We start from the raw sequence: 18,366 nt of genomic DNA on the forward strand, positions 1-18,366 counted from the left end.
ACAGCACGATTGGCGAGGAGGTATTTTTATCTTCTCTGACACGCCTGTTGTCACAGCAATCTGTTTTTCTGTGTTCTTTCACAGCCCAAAGGTACATATCGCTGCTTCTTGTGGGGCTGGAGTAAGCTGGATAGACACCTGGAGGAAGCAACCTGAAGTGGTGACAAGACACTGAGAATCCCCTTGGAGTAAGTACAGGAGTGGCCCAGGCAGCTGAGACACCGAATGCAGGGATCAGGTTTTTTAGGTGAGTGCCTCAAAGACAGACCCACCAAATACAAGATGAGCTTGAAAGTTGTATTTCAGTTTCAAGTTCCTTTTAGAAGAGACTGGTTTCCGATTCCTTGGAAGGGAGGGTTGTTAGCTGCGTGTGCATTTCCTTCATAGTGATGGAGGGTGTTAACAATGAGTTAAATGCATAATAAGTTTTAATCTTTAAGCTATTATGTTAAGAGCAATGTAGAACATAAATTACATGGGTTGTATGCTTGCAGGTGTTCCACATCAATCATTTATATTAAATTCATGCAAGACTGCTCATTTGTCCCTGTACAGCCCCAACCCAGAGGCAGGCTAAAATCTGCCTACCTAAATAGAAGTTAGAGAATAAGTAAAAAGGTTGATTGAAATGTAGATAATTATTCACCTTTAAGTACATGGGGATAAGAATTAGAAATAACTTAAGTATACGTGGAAATCGAGACGAAGTGAAGAAACCGCGAGGATCAAACAAGAAATTTGGCCGAGATGACCTTTGTGACAAGCCAACCTGAAAGAAGGAAAACGAGAAGAAAAGCGAAGAAGTGGGACTTTGAAACAGGAACATATCGAGACGTTCTAAATGCCCTGAACACCCTGGAAATTTCTGACTGTTCAGAACAGACACACATTATGTGATCTATATGAGATAATGGTAAAAGACAAGGTATATAAGCACGGAGGGAAATAGTTTGAATCACCACTCTCTGCGGAGCTGGTCCATCGATATATCGTTGCCTGAAAATAAAGCAAACCTAGAGTTACCCATCGTCCACTGAATATTTTGGTAACAGAGGGAGATCTCGCACACACCACCTCCAGGAGACCGTTCTCGTTTCCTTTCTTACTGGCTTTCCCCCTGCCCAGCAGCCTTTTTGTCCGTCCCAGGTAACTCGGACGTAGTGGGCTCAGTTTATCTTCTGGATGTCATCCCTGTTGCTGTGTTTAAAGCCCAGCAGCAGTGGAAAAAGAGAGAATTTGGTTGGAGGGAGCAGGATTTGCTGCTTTATTTCTCCCTACCTGTTGCTCAGCCTTGTCCTCATTCGTAAGTGCACCACTATGCAGATCCAACAGATGTGGTCATGTTTCCTGAATGTCTCGGTGTGCTAAATGCAGGTCCCTTCAAAAATCTGCCTCCAGTAGTGGGTCCTGAGAGATCTTACCCTGCGTTCTGTGTAATTTGGGTTGATGGTAGCCACTGAAACCAGCCTGCAGAGGTCTGTGACTCCCCCAGTGGTCTGGCAAGAGGATTCATCGTACTTTGGAGACCGCAAGATTAGCAATGACTTTTTGGGGCTGGTCGTTCCCGATTTCTGCCTCTCGCTTTGTTGGCAGCAGACAGGGAAGAGAGGTGCCTCAGAGGAGCTTTCCATAGGCAGTGTCCTGGGAACAGAGGCCAAACACAGTTTATCTGGCATGGAGGGAGAGGGAATTGGAAATCAGCATAGGAAACAAAGAAACACAAATACGTAAAAGAGGGGAAATGCATCATGCGTTGCTGTTAACACTGCGCTCTCCCCTTACCGATGTAATTAGTCCTTACTGGTATTCACGGTGTCAGCTTTTGAAGGACAGGTGGCATTTTTGTTAACATGACCAGCGGCTCAGGACACACAAGAACAGCTTGTCCTTGGTCTTTCTGGAAACGGGTGTTAGCGACTACACTGTAAATCTTCTTCCAGCACAACGATGGGGTCACATCAGCTGCCAGATATTTAAAGGGCAATTTATTTTAAATTGTAAACAAACAGCTTGACTTGTAAATATCCTGGAGATAGATAGATACATCCTACCAATATAAAAGGCATCCTGTAATTCAGGGAGAAGACACTTCATTCTTCACCTGCAACAAAATGATCTGGTCTTTGTGTTAAGCACGAAATGAAATTTGCTCGCAAAATGCTTTCAGAATTGTAAACTGACAAGAGGGGATGCAAGGGTGCTCGGGCATTGGGCCAACCTCCTTGAGCTCTCTTCCTTGCGCAGGATGGTTGGTTAGACCAAGGAATAGCAAGTCTTCTCTCTTTTGCTGTCAGCTCCCTTATGACTCCAAGGAAGTGGCTTCTGGTGACATGCCTCAGTTTCCCCAATCCTATGGTACACAGGGTTTCTGTGAGGGTGACTGAAGAACTTGTGAGGATCGTAAGAACTGCTTGTGAGGGTGCGTTAAGATCTCAACGTGAAAGACCTCACAACCTTTAGAAGACGTGTAGAAGCCTTACAGAGATTTCTGAGCATATGCTAATGAACAAGCATTGTCAGTCCCAGGCAGGAGCAGCTGGTGGGGGGGGGGGGTTGACAGAAGATGTGGCTTTCCCAGCATGCTGGACTCTGATAACCCGGGAGATAAAGTGTCAGTACGTCTCCTTTGGTCACGCGCAGACAGGCTGGCGTTGTGAAGGGCCCTCTGTCAACCATGACCTCCCATGGGATGAACAGGGTAGAGAACAACCATTAATGTAACAGCCATGAAAGGGTAAATCTGGACCATGGAATTCAGTGTTGAGTCTCACGGCTCACAGCTGTGCAGCAATTGCTCACTCGCACCTTGAAATGCGATGGTGAGGAGACTCCTCATGTTGGCGGCGGGGTGTCTCTGGGGTGGCGAGGGGGAAACAAAGGGCTTGACTGATGCTTCTCCACCTTAGCTGCATTTAACCATTTTGTAGGCTGCTTCTGCCCCTAGATTGGAAACCATTTCCAGTCTAAATATTCACAGTTTACAAACAGGACAGCTGAGGAGAGAGGCCTTGTCCAAATTCACCCAAGCCTCTTGCAGTGCTAAGCCTAGAAGAGAGAGCTACACCCCAGGGCAGTGCTCTGACCACTGGTCTGCACTGCTTCCGTCTGCTTGAGTTCGGTGTGCTTTCCCAAGTAAACAACAGAGGCCGCCTTAGAGGGAAAAGGGAATTCTCTGACAAGAAGTATTTTTCAAGAGCTGGTGCTGTGTCCTGGAGCCTGGGAGCGTGTGTGGTGGTGCAGCCCTGCTGTGAACCACGTAGGAGCTTGAGAAGTGTCCTCATCTGCTGGAGCTGCCATCTAAGGGGGTAGGGGAATGCGCTGTTATGGAGTTGGGGCAGATAGAGACCTTGCAGAGCCAGACACATAATTGGTTTTTCATCTTCTGTGACACCAGTGTAGAGCACTGTCTACAGAGGCAGCGCTTACAGCACATTAGGGTGTATAGATGTCTGTGAAGCATCACAGAATGACAGAATCATTAAGGTTGGAAAGGACACCTGAGATCATCGAGTCCGACTGTTAACCTGGCACTGCCAAGGCCACCTCTAAACCCTGTCCCTAAGCACCACATCCACACGTTTTTTGAACACTTCCAGGGACTGTGATTGCACCACTTCCCTGGGCAGCCTGGGCCAGGGCCTGACAGCCCTTGCGGTGAAGAAATTTTTCCTAATACCCAACCCAAACCTGCCCTGGCGCAGCTTGAGGCCGTTCCCTCTCGTCCCATCGCTTGTTCCTGGGGAGCAGAGACCGACCCCCCCGGCTCCAGCCTCCTTTCAGGCCGTTGCAGAGAGCGATGAGGGCTCCCCTCAGCCTCCTCTTCTCCAGGCTGAGCCCCCCCAGCTCCCCCAGCCGCTCCTCCCCAGCCTTGTGCTCCAGCCCCTGCCCCAGCCTCGCTGCCCTGCTCTGGCCACGCTCCAGCCCCTCCATGGCCGCCTTGGGGTGCGGGGCCCAGCGCTGAGCACAGCACTCGAGGGGCGGCCTCACCAGTGATACCCCTCCTGCTATCCTCCCACTAATGTGTCTGTGATGTGGGGGAAGAGGGGAAGGAGTAAAATCAGGCTGGGTATGACAGACCGTGTTTGGGAGACTGAGCAGCTGCAGCCTCTGGTGCAGTCCCCTGCTGTTTGGTTGCTTTGCACCCATCTCTGCACTGCATGGGCTTCCCTGTAAGTCTGCTCCTGACTTGGCAGAGAAACACTGAAGTTGGCAATCTTTTCTGTGACACCTGGTTCAGCCAAAAATAAGTTTCTCCAAGATTTTTGATGGAATGGCATGAAACACTGGAACATTTAGGCCTAAGTGTATTATTGGCATCAGGCCTGCTGTAGCTTGGTTTTCCCTTCTAAGGTCATGCTCCTGCTGGGCTGCATTCATCCCAGCCCACCTCATGCTGTGATCCGCTCCTGTAAACTTCGTCAGCTAAGAGCTGTTGAGCTGGGCTGGTCGTCAGGGATCCCTCCTTCTGGTTCAGACTGGGAGAAACTACTCTTCACGTGAGACCAAGGAAGCCTTTCCTGCCAGAGGTCACTGCTTTGGGGGCGGTTTAAAGCCAAGTCCCTGTGGTTTGGAAGGGTTGCTTGGTGCTGTTCTGGGAGCAGCAGTATTGGACCAGGTGTCTCAGTCCTCCTCCAACTTACACAGTTGGGGTTTTGTTTCCCTAAAAATTCCCAAGTCTGAATATGGGATTCATCATCTTCTGACCTGCCATGCTGAGCCGCTGCTAAACAGCTGCTCTGTTTTGGAAAGGGTGAAGGGATTTCTGTGGAGAGCCCTGGGCAGGATGAATTGCCAGTGTGTGAAAGGGCTGGTGGGACTGGGAGGGGGCTGTGGTTATAGGATCCCGTCTGTGTTTGGCTCCCTTGGAGCAGGGTGCTCTCCAGAAACGTGAGTAGCAACTTGGAGAAATGATTCAGCTGCATTTGGAGGAGGTAATTTTCAGTGTTAAGTAATGTGTGTGCTCAGTTTCTCTGGCAAAGAAGAGAATGCAAAAATGTCAATAAGTGGGCAAGTTCCCTCAGTACAACCCAAACGCTGTGCCTTCTCAGCTCTGCCGTTGTCATGGTTTGACCCCAGCTGGCAGCTAAGCCCCACCCAGCCGCTCGCTCACCGCCCACGCAGTGGGATGGGAGAGAGACTTGAAAGAGTAAAAGTGAGGAAACTCGTGGGCTGAGATAAAGACAGTTTAATAGGGAAAGCAAAAGACACGTGCGCAAGCCAAGCAGAAGAAGGAATTCATTCCCTCCTTCCCATCGGCAGGCGGGTGCTCAGCCATCTCCAGGAAAGCAGGGCTCCATCACGCGTAACGGTGACTTGGGAAGACAAACACCATCACTCCGAACGTCCCCCTTCCTTCTTCCCCCAGCTTTATATACTGGGCATGACGCCATACGGTGTGGGATGTCCCTTTGGTCAATTGGGGTCAGCTGTCCCAGCCGTGTCCCCTCCCAGCTCCTTGTGCCCCCCAGCCCGCTCGCTGGTGGGGTGGGGTGAGGAGCAGAAAAGGCCTTGACTCTGTGTCAGCACTGCTCAGCAATAGCGAAACCTCCCTGTGTTATCGACACTGGTGTCAGCACAAATCCAAAACACAGCCCCACACCAGCTGCTATGAAGAAAATTAACTCTATCCAGCCCAAACCAGCACATTCTCCACCCCTTATTCCATACCGTTTACATCATCCTCAGGTCCCACACACTATCCAATTCATTCTCATTACCCACCACCCCCCTTCCCATCCTTTGATATAATAAGCAAATATCATTCTCTTAGTCTATGGACCACCCTTGTAAAATGTCCACAAAATGTCCACTGAGTTCATTTAGTCCATGGCTTTGTGCTCCATCTGTTATGGTGGTCGCTGAGGACAGGAGCGATGGTGGAGTTACTGGGCACCAAAGCCAGCCCAGGTCGGGTCACTGCTGCACTTGCCCTGCTTCCTGTAAGGCTTGTCCTCCATTGGTTCAGGTGGTGCCTGCTGTAGTAATTCCCGTAACATGCAACTCAAATCCCGGGTTACAACAATTTAAAGGTGTTTCCATTACAGTCTCCACCCCTGCTCCCTTTGGCTCAGACCATCGGGTTTAACGTTGCAATGACCTCCTCCGCTTGCCCCTGCTCCGGCTTGGACCTACCCACAGCCTGCAGGCCCCTGGGGGTGTACCTGCTCCAAGTGGAGCCTTATCCATGAGCCACAGTCTCTCCAGGGCTATACCTGCTGTGGCATGGACTTACCCACAGCCACAGTCGCTTTGAGGTGTGCCTCTTCCAGCGTGGCCTTCTCCATGGGCCACAATGCCTTCAGAGATAGACCTGCTCCAACATGGCCTTACCCATGGCTGCAGTTCCTCCAGGGCCGTACCTGCTCTGTCGTGGGCTTATCCATGGCCACACGCTTTGAGGTGCTCCAGCAGGACCTCATGCGCAGCCACTGGTGCTTCAAGGTGTGCCTGCTGCAGCGTGGACTTATCCACAGCCACAGATGCTTCGAGGTGTACCTTCTCCAGCGTGGACTTATCCTCGGGCCACAATCCCTTCAGAGGTACCTGCTGTGGCACAGACATAGCCACGGCCACAGACGCTTCGGGGTGTCCTGCTCTGGCATGGCCTTGTCCATGACCACAGACGCTTCGGGGTGTCCTGCTCTGGCATGGGCTTTGGGGTGTCCTGCTCCCGCGTGGACGCATCCACAGGTCACAGTCCCTTCGACTCGAGTTCACGCTGGAGTCCCAGCCCGTCCAGTACAGCAGCACAGAAACAGCAGCGATGCCCTGGCCATCTGCCAGCCCAGGCGCACGGCCACTGCTGTTACCAAAGCGTTCCCAGGCACAGCAGAGGCAGGCGATCAGCAGCACAGCCGTACAGCGAGCAGCGAAAGCAAAAAGCAGCCACGAACGGGCACTAGACTCTAACTTACAGCGAGGCAAGCACAGGAGCCTGCCAATTAATAGCTAAACAGCATTAACAGCTATAAATTTGATCTAGCACATTCCAATCAAATCTGTCGTTACCTCGAACCCTTTGAGCCCCATGTTGGGTGCCAAAAAGGACTGTCGTGGTTTAACCCCAGCCGGCAACTAAGCCCCACCCAGCCGCTCGCTCACTGCCCACGCAGTGGGATGGGAGAGAGACTTGAAAGAGTAAAAGTGAGGAAACTCATGGGTTGAGATAGAGGCAGTTTAATAGGGAAAGCAAAAGCCGCACGTGCAAGTCAAGCAAAAGAAGGAATTCATTCCCTCCTTCCCATCGCAGGCAGGTGCTCAGCCATCCCCAGGAAAGAAGGGCTCCATCACGTGTAACGGTGACTTGGGAAGACAAACGCCATCACTCCGAACGTCCCCCTTCCTTCTTCCCCCAGCTTTATATACTGGGCATGACGCCATACGGTGTGGGATGTCCCTTTGGTCAGCTGGGGTCAGCTGTCCCAGCCGTGTCCCCTCCCAGCTCCTTGTGCCCCCCAGCCCGCTCGCTGGTGGGATGGGGTGAGGAGCAGAAAAGGCCTTGACTCTGTGTCAGCACTGCTCAGCAATAGCGAAACCTCCCTGTGTTATCAACACTGGTGTCAGCACAAATCCAAAACACAGCCCCACACCAGCTGCTATGAAGAAAATTAACTCTATCCCAGCCAAAACCAGCACAGCCATCAGCTTTTAATGCGGGAGTCCTGAGATGGGCCATCCCTATGTATCCATCCATGCGGATGGGAGTTTGGCCTCTCGCTTCAGGGCTGAGCCTCAAGGAGGAGAGCAATAAAGGCTCCAGCTACAGTAGCTTGTCATCTTCTGTGTGGACCAGCACTGGAGAGGACTGTCCCCTTGGAAAAGGGACAGGGAGTGACCATAAGCCTTTTATTTCTATATAACTTGGAGGAATTAAAACATAAGTTAGAAAAGCAAGCACTGACGTGCAGGTGGGAAGCTCCTGAAGTCTCCCCATATTACACTGATCACTTTAATACAAGCGCGTAAGTACACCTAGATGGCATCGCATCGGAGCACCTAGCCAAATAGCCTGCTTCTCTCTTGGTGTGATAGCGATGCGTCGGGCAGGGTACGAGAGCCGTGCCAGTGTACAAGGATTCACGCCGCGGTTTGCCGCACAGGTCCATCTGTCTGTGTCTTAGGAACTTCCTAAACCAAAGACCATGGGCTCATTTTAGTATTTAATAGCTACTTGATGAACTTTCCTCAGACGACAGGAGTGTAGGCCTAATCCACTGTTGTCTCTGCGGCTTTTGTTATCAGCTGTAGTGGAGTACATATACTTATGATCAAATATAGTGACATATTACAGCCACATGATGTCATCGGCAGTCACCCCAGCTGTGCTGAAATTAACCCAAACCGTTGTGTGTCCAGCTGGGGGACTCCAATCCATGAGGGATTGCCTGTGGTGTGGGATTTCCCTGTACGTGATCTTTTCGGGTCAGACTTGCTCCACAGAAGGCAGTGACACTTTTGTTAGAAAATATTCCATCCTGTCTAAATTAATCTTTTTGTTGCTAATCTTGGAGGTAATAAGATAGCGGGGTGGCAGGCAGTGCTCTCATCACACATGTAGGTTGTAGTAAAAATAGACTTTAAAAAATAATTTCTTGGGCCCTTTTAAAATGATCCTGGACCTTTGTCAAGAGAACTCCATGCTTTTCCTCCCCCAGCATTCCTCTCTCCTCGGAATCCTGCTTCCCTTACGCCTTTTGGGTTAGCCTTGCCTGCTGCTGTGGGTATTATTTCTCATATTATGTTTCACCTTCCCCCTCTCCGTGTCCCACTGCAGCCACTGAACAGGACAACCCCTCGTCCCAGGCTCAGCAGGACAGGAGGGGATAATGTTGCTGACAGAAGACTATACGAGGCAATTAACAGCTTTTACCAGCAAGCAGACACTGATTGGGAAGCAGGTTATTCCATACTTCTCAAAGGGCCATTCCCTACTTGTCAAAGAGCCTTCTGCTTGGAAGGGAAGATAGAAGAGGGCCTGGGCACAGAAGCAGCTCTGCGCTACTGCTGTGGTGGCTTTCTGCTTGGTCAGGATGTTTTCAAGAGTAGATTCCAAGTGGTATTTTTTGACGTTTTGTGCAAACATGTCACCACCGAACGCTCCCACATCACTGAGACCTGCGCTGGATCGTTCTGGGCTTCTGGCTCTGTGTAAGAAATGGTCCCATGAGCAGCAGGAGTGAGCCAAAAATCACGTTTCCCTCCATTGCTCTTTTGGGCTCCGTGACAAAGGGGTGTGTAATGCAGAGCAAGATTCAGCCTCTGGCTGTAGGAGTGAAGAACGTCTGTGGAGGGAGGTGCTTGCCCTTTCTATGGAAACATGGGTGATCTGCGCTGCTGGGACTTGCAAACCACTGAAAGCAAGTCAGTGCATTCCCCTTTGTGCAGAGAGAGGGGAATGGGGGCTGCTCTGCCAGAAGGTGTTTGGTGCAACACTGGAAGATACTGGTAGGTTACTGGAAGGTGCTGGTAGGCAGGTGGTGGTATCCTGCTTCAGAACGCACTGGCAGTGATGGAAAGGCTGACACCAAGGTCAGTGAGCGCTGCGCTGGGCATCCCAATCATCTGAACCTCGCCGTCAGCTCAGCATAGTCTGCTGCAGGGATGCGGGGTCTGTGCTGGAGCCTTGCTGCAGGCGTTGAAGACCTGTGCTCCGGAGGTGGCAGGAGAGCTGGAGAAATGCCCAGAGCCAGTCTGCTCTGGAGGGAGCTCTGGATTAATGGGTGATCCGCCAGACTGCCCCAACCTTGCAGGGTCAGGCCTCTACTGCCTCGTGCTGTTTACTTACCGCTAACTCCCTCCAAAGGTATGCCCTAGCCTAACAGATATCTATCGGGTGGCAGCGTACATCCCCTGTTTCTCTCCCTGTTGGCCCTATTTATAGATTTGAAATGTTGGCAGGTAGGGGAAGCGAGACATCTGAAGTATGAGGGACTGTCACCGAGAAGGCAGGGATATTTATTGGAGTTGATGAAACTTCTTGTCATTGCACAGCGTTAGGAACTCTGCACATGTGTTGTGGGTCATCATTTCCAGGGCATTGGTGGGCTTGTTATTCAGGACGGAGCAAACAAAACATTGTTAGAGTGGGAAGAGGGATTTCTACCTGAATAAATTATACCCAGTTATCACCACCTGGATGGCAGTCACATTTCTCCTGAGGGCTAAGATAACATTTCTCCCTTTACATTTCAACAGTCTCATCTGCCAGAGCTGTATCGTTTGTCTTTTCTATGCACACAGTGCAAGCTGAGGGAAAGCCCGCTCAGCAGCATGGCAGATGGGCTGAAATCTCCTCCTGGTGATTTAAAGCCAGTGGGGAGCATCTCCGTTATTGCCTCCATTACTTCTTTTGTCTTACCTACAGAAAGCTACTGTGGTGAAGTGCAGTTGCTCAGCAGGAACCTTTGCTGCTTGCTGTTCAGTGTTTGGTTCCTCCAGGCTCTTGGAGGAGGGCCCTCGGTGTGCTGCGAGACCTCCTTCGATCTCTGTAGGTCTTCTACCTCAAGTGCAACAGAAATAGGGAAAATTCTCCTGAAAAACGATCTTGGTGCAATGGACAGATTTCACAGTCCCTTCCCAGTCTTGAATACTCTTTCCTTGTTGGGGAATACGCATGACTGGTAATACAGGGATGGCCAGATAGTCCATAGGAGTGGTGGCCAGGTCTGCAGGGTGTCCCAGTGGCAGGGATTGCCATTGCGTTCACAATAACCAGCTCGTACTGGTGCAGAGAGCTGCGATCCTGTAAAACCACTGCCATTTTTTCTGCTTGCTCCCATGACAGAGCTCTAGCCTGCCAAAAATACCTTAGCAGATACAGCTCTAGCAAAGTTCAGTCTCGGACTAGAGACTTCTGAAGTCCCTTGCCTTCCGTGATTCTGTGTTTTATGTCACAGACATGATTTGAGGCATTGCACAGGGACCAGTGACCAGCGTAACACCACTCTGTAGATGCCTTTTCCAGAAGGGAGAGGCTTCTACCACAATTTAGAGAGCCAGGGCTGGAGCAACAAAGCAGCTGGAAAAGAAAGGGACTTCATTTCATTGTTTCTTCTTCTCCTTTGACAAATATTTCAGTGCAGATGCTGAGTACCTTTTAATTCACATTAATTTGCTTATGTGTGCCATTTCTTCCAAAGTCAGTCCCTTTTTGGGGGTCCTTAGGTCTCTCCGCAGGGCTGAAAAGCTAAATTTTTTGTGTGTACAGTCCTGTTCTGGGGCAGAGAAATGAATTTATTTACCCTTCTCAAAGGGCTGGTGAAATACCTTGGTGCTGGTCACTTGTCTGAACGTGACCAGGAGCTGGAAGGAGCCAGCTGGCAGGACATTAATGGCAGCACTAGTTTGTGCTCTGAAGAGGCCAGAGAAACATGGCACCAGATCAAACCAGAGATCCATGTCCTCCAGGATCTCGCCTCTCCCACTACCCAGAGTTGTGGCCATCATTCTGCGTGCTCCTGGAGGAGAGGCTGCCCTGACCTCCAAGCTCTTCTCTTCTCTTGGGCCAGTCCTGCAGGGCAGTAGTCCCCACTCACCCATTAGTCCCAGCCCCTTGGAGATCCTGTTCAGGTGCCACCCAAACAGGCCGCCAAAAGCTGCAGTCGCAGGTATGAAGATTGCGGGCAGTGCCAAGGAGCGCTGCGGCAGGGAAGGGGCTCATGCTTCCCCTGAGACCTTTTTTTCTGTGCATGATAAAACTGAAAGCTCAAATGGGCTCTCAGACCTGACTGGGCAGGGGACGGCTGCAGTAGGAGCCATCTTCATGAAAGTTAATTGCGCCTGTGTGATCCAGAGTGTTGAAGGGACAGCGTACGCCTGGCGTTTTATCCTGAATTGCTCTCTTGCAGAGGAACATTTCACTTATCAGAAAATCAGACCCTCTTCTTTGTGTGCTAGCGCAGGCGCTGGCAGCTGAGCCTGCCAAGACAGCAGATGCAGAAACAGTGCTTAGTGCTTCAGCCAGGCTCAGCTTTCCTTCTCCAGATGTGAGGCCGTAACAGCGGTGATGGGCAGACAGAGGGAAAGGGCCGCGAGGAAGCAGAGAGGAGAGCTGGTGTGTGCCCTTTCTCCGCAGCCTTCTCCCACTGCAAAGGTGTTTATCCTAATGACAAGTGCTGTGGTCCTTTCATAACTGCTGCATTAGCAGAGGATCAAGTAGCACTTAATGGGAGCAGTCTCCCTCATGAAGTATGATTGAAAAGGTCACCAAGGTGGAAGGGAAAATATTTGCAGCAGGCTGACATAAGCCTTGGCTTCTGATTGACAACAGGTGTATATTTTATGGGCTGCCCTCTCCATCCAGCATTTTTGCTGCCCTCTCCTCCTTCCCTGTATTGGCTCAATGTTTTGCAGCGGCGCCATGGAGCATCTGCTGAGCTCAGTGGGTGGCAGACAGGGGGAATGCAGCCTGGCCACGGAATTCGGGGAAAAGGTGATTTGAGGCCAAGTGTTGGCTCCTGAATTAGCGAAGCAAGGGAGTCAGGCGAGGTGTAAACAAAGCTTTCTTGTGAAACTGCTCCAAGCTGAATTGGTAGGTTGACCATGGCTGGGCTCTTCACTTTAATGGCACAATAAATAGCTTTATTCCTCAAGGCTACTGGTTTTGCTGGGTTTTGTCTCTCCCTTCTGCTGGCCCTACGGTAGGTTTGCTGAAATGAGGTTGCTGGATCTCAGCCAACCAACGTTTTGAACACCCCCAGTTTGTCGAAGCCAGCGGAAATCTTACTACTGCCGCTGGCAAGCCGGTGCCTGAAGTTATGGACACATACTGATTGCTTTGCATGTCTTCTCACCCTACTCTCTTGCTGCTTTTGGTGCCCCATCTGTCTTATATGGTTTCATTTGGGAGAATGCAGGCTATTCAATCCAGGCCACATTGCTGATGACAAGCTAATTAAAGATCTAGCAAGAGAGGAGTAGCCTAATGAGGGAGAAGTGGGAGGAAGGGCAGTTTGCCAGGACTGTGCTGTGACACTCTCGCTCAGTGGAGCTAATTGTGTGTTGTAACTGATGGTTGAAGGGAGCTATTCACCACACAGACCGTAGGGCAGAGTAACAGAGACCTCTTTTGATGGTGTGTTCTGAAAGGTTGTGATGGGATCACAGCTTCCCAGGTCCAGTTCTTCCTCTATGGTGCCAGGTAAATAGCTTTAACATCGAGTTGTGCTGTCTTACGCTGCTGTGATAGGTGATCTGGAAAGTATGCTACGGCCGTGACAGTGGAGACAAAAAGCCTAGAGCAGGAATGCCATCTTCTCGGGACTACTGGTGGTCATGCTGAAGGTCATGTGCTACCCAGCAGCCCTGATCACGAGCTAGCTCACCTTCCTGCAGCATGCAGTGCACAGAGAACAGCGGTCAGCGTGAAAGGGAGGTGGCTTCTGGCACTGGCTGGAGTAGACGCTCTGCTGGATCATTTCATGAGGAACGTGCGTGCTGGGAACTCGCGGGGTAACGCGGGGTTGGCCCAGCCCGTACTCTCAGGGAGTCAGTGGCAAATGGCCAGGTTACAGCAGCGTGCTGGCCACAGAGCTGCATAGCAGGACACCGGTCTCAGTGCCCTACCCTGTGTCTGCTTCTCCCACTTCACCCAAATTAGTCAATGCAAGGCACTTCTTCACCTCTGGGGGATGCTGGAGTGTGAGGAAAAGCTGATTTATGAGTATGAAAAGACTTTTATTTGGTTTTGCTTCCTGGCTACTGTTTCCATGCTGAATTTCCTTTCTGAATGGTGGCACTGAGAGTCCTTTGATTCACAACCAGATTAGTCAGCGCATCTCCCCAAACCCGGAGAAATGAATCAGAGAGCCTCCGGATGCTCTCTGTAGCTCTGAAAGGGACTGCGGACTGGAGAGTGGCCGTGTCAGGTCTTGTGTGTTTTGTCCTAAAGTCTGGAGAAAGATTTTTCCAGTAGTTGCTTCAGAAATGCTCACTTCTCATGTTAAACAAATCATGCAATAGCTCTGTGTCTCCCACCTCCTCAGGAAACAGTCTGGGGACTCACGTCCAGCAAAATGGTCTTGACCAAAAGGCACAGTACTGTTGTTATAGTAGCAGTTGTGTTTGGCACAGGCCTCTGCCAGGGAGATCTATTTGCAGAGCGGGCTCCTGTCCTTGAAGCCAAGTGCCCAGGGGTGTCAGTAGGTGCACACAGCCACGTTCACACTGTCCTCCCTGCAACTGCGACCTCTCCCTCCTCACAGCTTCTAAAATTCCTCTCACCAGGGGGGTTATTTCCTTATTATCGACACCTGCTTGGGCAGGCAGATGCGCTGACCACTTACGGAGCCACTCGGACTGAAAGCTTTTATGCATAACTATATCAAGAGGTGTTAAAACTGGCTGTGTGTAATTTATAGTCTGCAGGAGGGGACTCAGCCCACTAGAGACAGCGTGCTGGAGCATTAGCTCTGCTGTCAGCTCAATTGTCAGCCGGATGCCGAAGGAGGTGGAGTGGATACTCTTTGGGTCACAGCTTTCCGCATTCTTGATCCCAAGTCAGCGGAGTCATGAACCCTAAGACAACTGTTGTGGTTCTTAGGCCCTGAAGCACTCAGCAGGTCCCAATAAAAGGCTCTCACGCAGACGTGTACACAAATACATATACACACACGTACACACCAAATGATGGAAGCATCATCCTGGCAGAGGAGAAGACAGACACACAAAAGTGGTATTTCTGTCTGGATGAAATACCAATCTGTGATTTCTACCTAAAGGGTGTGGAGGTCTTGCTAGCAGGTAAGAATTGGGACCTCCTATTCCAAGGGCTTCGCTGGCAGGGATGTTGGTAGTGCTCAAAGCTTGTGTAACGCTGCCTTGTTAGTTCAAATGAGTGCACTGTCTTACTTAAAGCTTTCTTCATTGCCCTGCTGCTGGCCTGGTATATGGGTGCCCCATCGTGCAGTGCACAAAGTTCACTATAGTTTGGCTATTGAAAGAGAATGCCAAGGGTAGGGACAACAAATTGCCAAAATAACTGTACAGCAAGTCACTCCCAACTGGCATTTACTGCAGCCAAGAGTTTCTGAGTTCAGTGTCTCCTAGCCATTTGTCCTCCTAGACTTCGTTCCTGACCTTAGAAAAGACCTCTGAATTTGAGTGGCAGAAAGCTGTGTCACAGAGTTCCCATTATAAAATAAATAAATCTATGCTAACTCTGTCAGACACTCTGCCTTATTATTCTAACTAGGAGGCTGAGTTAGCCAGATCTGATGGTTAAAAATCTCCTGATATTCCGCTTTATGGTCAGTTATTTCCATTTGTCCTTCTGTCACCTTGTCCTCCCTTTTGGTATTTACTTTTGTCAGGTATTTAATAGCTTTTTCCCCCCTTCTCTCTTTTGTTGGGCTGAACAAACTAACATTATTCACTCTTTTTTAATACAGCTTGTCCTCCACTACCTTGAGCAGCCCATGGTGCCATCTCCATATATCTTCCTACCTGAGCAAAGCATTCTTGAATGTGAACAAACAGCAGTGTTCCCCATATTCTGGTGGAGGCCTCAAAAGTTGAGATCAAAAGCCGACACTGATATTTTTCTAACAGCAATACTTTATCAGCTTGTGCTGGAATTGCACTTGGAGTTTTCCATCCACTGCTCTCATGGTAATTTCCATTTCTGTGTACTCGGTTCTCAAGTCAGCTTTGTTGTCATCGCTGTTGATGACAGCGATGACACTATTATTTAAAACTGCGGCTTCACACATTCTCACCCTCTCAACACTGCAGAGTGAACCAATTTCATCTTCTTTTTTTGTCTAGATTTTCTCACTGTTTGTTTGAAAGAATTTGTACAATCCTAGGTTGCCATTTGTGAATTCTTACTTGATCAAGCACATCTTGATTTTGAAAACATACCATGTTGGAAAAAACATAAAAGCTAGTAAAACATCCTTTCTCAAACTCATCAGGACAAAAAACCTGACAGAAGCTGTAGGTGTGAAAAAGGTGTGAAGGGAGTACACCAGGAAATTAAGGTCATAGCAGAAAAACCCCCAATATTTTGTTTACATCTGTGTTCAGCGTGGAGGTCCCTACACTTGGGTCCGTCATTTGTGAGTGTCTCCACTGGCATCTGTCTCAGACTGAAGTCTCAGAAAGTTATGGAACATATAGATGAAATGAAACCAACAGATTGCAAGGACCAGAGAGATGAAAATCTGCCCCAATGGAGGGATGAAATAGCTGAACTACTGTCTTACACTTAAAATTGACTTTGTACCGTGACAAAGACTTGAGGATTAGAGTCAGGGCCCGGAGTGTAGTAATAGGCCATAATGGCCCTGGCAGGAGTGGTGTTTTCATACCACCTATGCAAGGTCAAAGGAACCTGATCACTCAAAGTCTCTTCCTCACTGAAAGCAGATGAAAGCAACTTGTATCCTCGCTGAGCACACACAGATTTACTCCTTTAATAAGCTAGGACTTCCCAGTTATTAATAATAACTGATATCAGACTGCAGCATTTCAGCAATTATTCACAGAGCCTTAATGACAGACTTCATGGCAAGCAAAACCATTAGAAGAGAAATGTTGCCAGGAATCCTAAATCCCTGACTCTGGCATGCTGAGGTTTGGAAGCTCCCACCTCAACCTGCCTTTTGGGGGATGGTTTGTCAAGATGGATTTGACTCTCAGAAGTTCTTTTCTGTAGTGTTTGCCCTTCTTTCTTCATGGTCATGCCTTTGCTGGTATGCAGTCACTCCACCTTCATCTTGATCTTTATTATATTCATGATTGCTACCTCCTTTTAGCCCTTTATCCATTTCCACATCTTTTAACAAAGCAAGTTCCTTCGGTTTTGCCCTGGTACTTGTACACAGAAATTTCATTTGACCATCTCATGTTTACTGATTAAAATTAGCACAACCATTCTACTTGCTGTCGTTACTATTTTGAGAAATTTCATTCACTTCAGTTTTATTTCTCCTCCTTCTCCATCCTTTTGCCCACTGATGCCTTTATCCTTCAATTTGTCCTTTTTTTTTTGCTAGACTTTCCATATTCTAAGTCAAACCTCGTGCTCAAAGAATGACCAGTTTTGAGAATAGATTCTTCTTCAAAACTAGATCAGGTTGATTAGGGCCTTATCCAGTAAAATTTTTAATATCTCCAAGGATGGAGATATGATCTCTCTGGGCTGTTGTTCCAGTGTTTGACCACTCTCACACGATTTTTTTTTCCTGACATTTTTCCTGACATAATTGGAACTGCTCTTGTTGCACTTTGTGTCCATTGTTTCTTGTCCTATTGCTGTGCGCTGCTGATAAGAGTTTGGCTCTGCCACCCTAGGTAGCAGGAGATTGAAATTCAGTCTCCCCGCATCCTTTCTTCTCCAAGCTGAGCAAATCCAGCTCCTTCAGCCTCTCCTCTGCCTCATGGGCTCTAACCCCCTACTGAACCTCCTGTTGGCTGGCTCTCTACTGGACTCACTCCAGTATGTCCAGGCCTTTTTTTTTTGTAACTGGGGAGCCCAAAACTGTACGTAGTACTTCAGATGTGGCCTCATAAAAGGAGAGGAAGAATTCCCTCCCTTGACCTGCTGGCTGAGCTCTTGCTGATGCAACCCAGGATGCTGTTGGCTGCCTTTGCTGCAAGGGCTCACTGCTGCCTCCTGTTCAATGTTGTCCATCAAGTCCTTTTCTTCAAAGCTGCCTCCTAGCCAGTCGGCCCTCAGCCTGCCCTGCTCCATGGGCTTGTTCTAGCCCAGGTTCAGGACTTTGTATTTGCCTTCACAGAAATTCAGGAGGTTTCTGTCAGGCCATTTCTTCAGCCTGTCCAGGTCCCTCTGAACAGGATACACTGCTCTTCAGCATATTGACTGTACCCTGCCTGGATTTTGAGTTCAGGATATGAGAAGGGAGGATAAAAGAATGTCCCCACATAGATTTGTGTCACTGCACTCAACTTGCACGCCCCACAGCTGCTGTCAAGATCTGAGCTCAGGGTCCCAAGTTGCCATCTAGGTTTGGCTAGCAAGCCTGATCCTTTACTCGTGCCTTTCTTTTCACTGCTTTTGGATCCTGAAGACTCTGTCCCAAGGAGAGCTATAAGACTTTCTCTGTGAGGCCTTTCCTGAGACCTCTTACAGTTCCCACACCCTCTGCAATGTTGTATTGCTCCTTCCTGTCTTAGCTGCCACTTGGTAGCACCATCACAACTCCCTTCCCATGGGGGTTCATGACTGCAGCCCATAGCCTCTGCTTCCATCCTAAATACAGGGGGTCCCGAGTCCTGTGGGGCTGCTCTGCAAGGCAAAATCCTCATGCCTCCAAGAGGAATGGGCTGAGGCAATGTCCTCCCATGTGAGTGGCTTTTCTGTCCAGTCCCCAACTTGCTGTTCCTCAGATCTGTCTTGAATTATGT

Source organism: Platalea leucorodia (assembly GCF_965183815.1).
Source record: "Platalea leucorodia genome assembly, chromosome: 19".
Lineage (NCBI taxonomy): Eukaryota > Metazoa > Chordata > Aves > Pelecaniformes > Threskiornithidae > Platalea > Platalea leucorodia.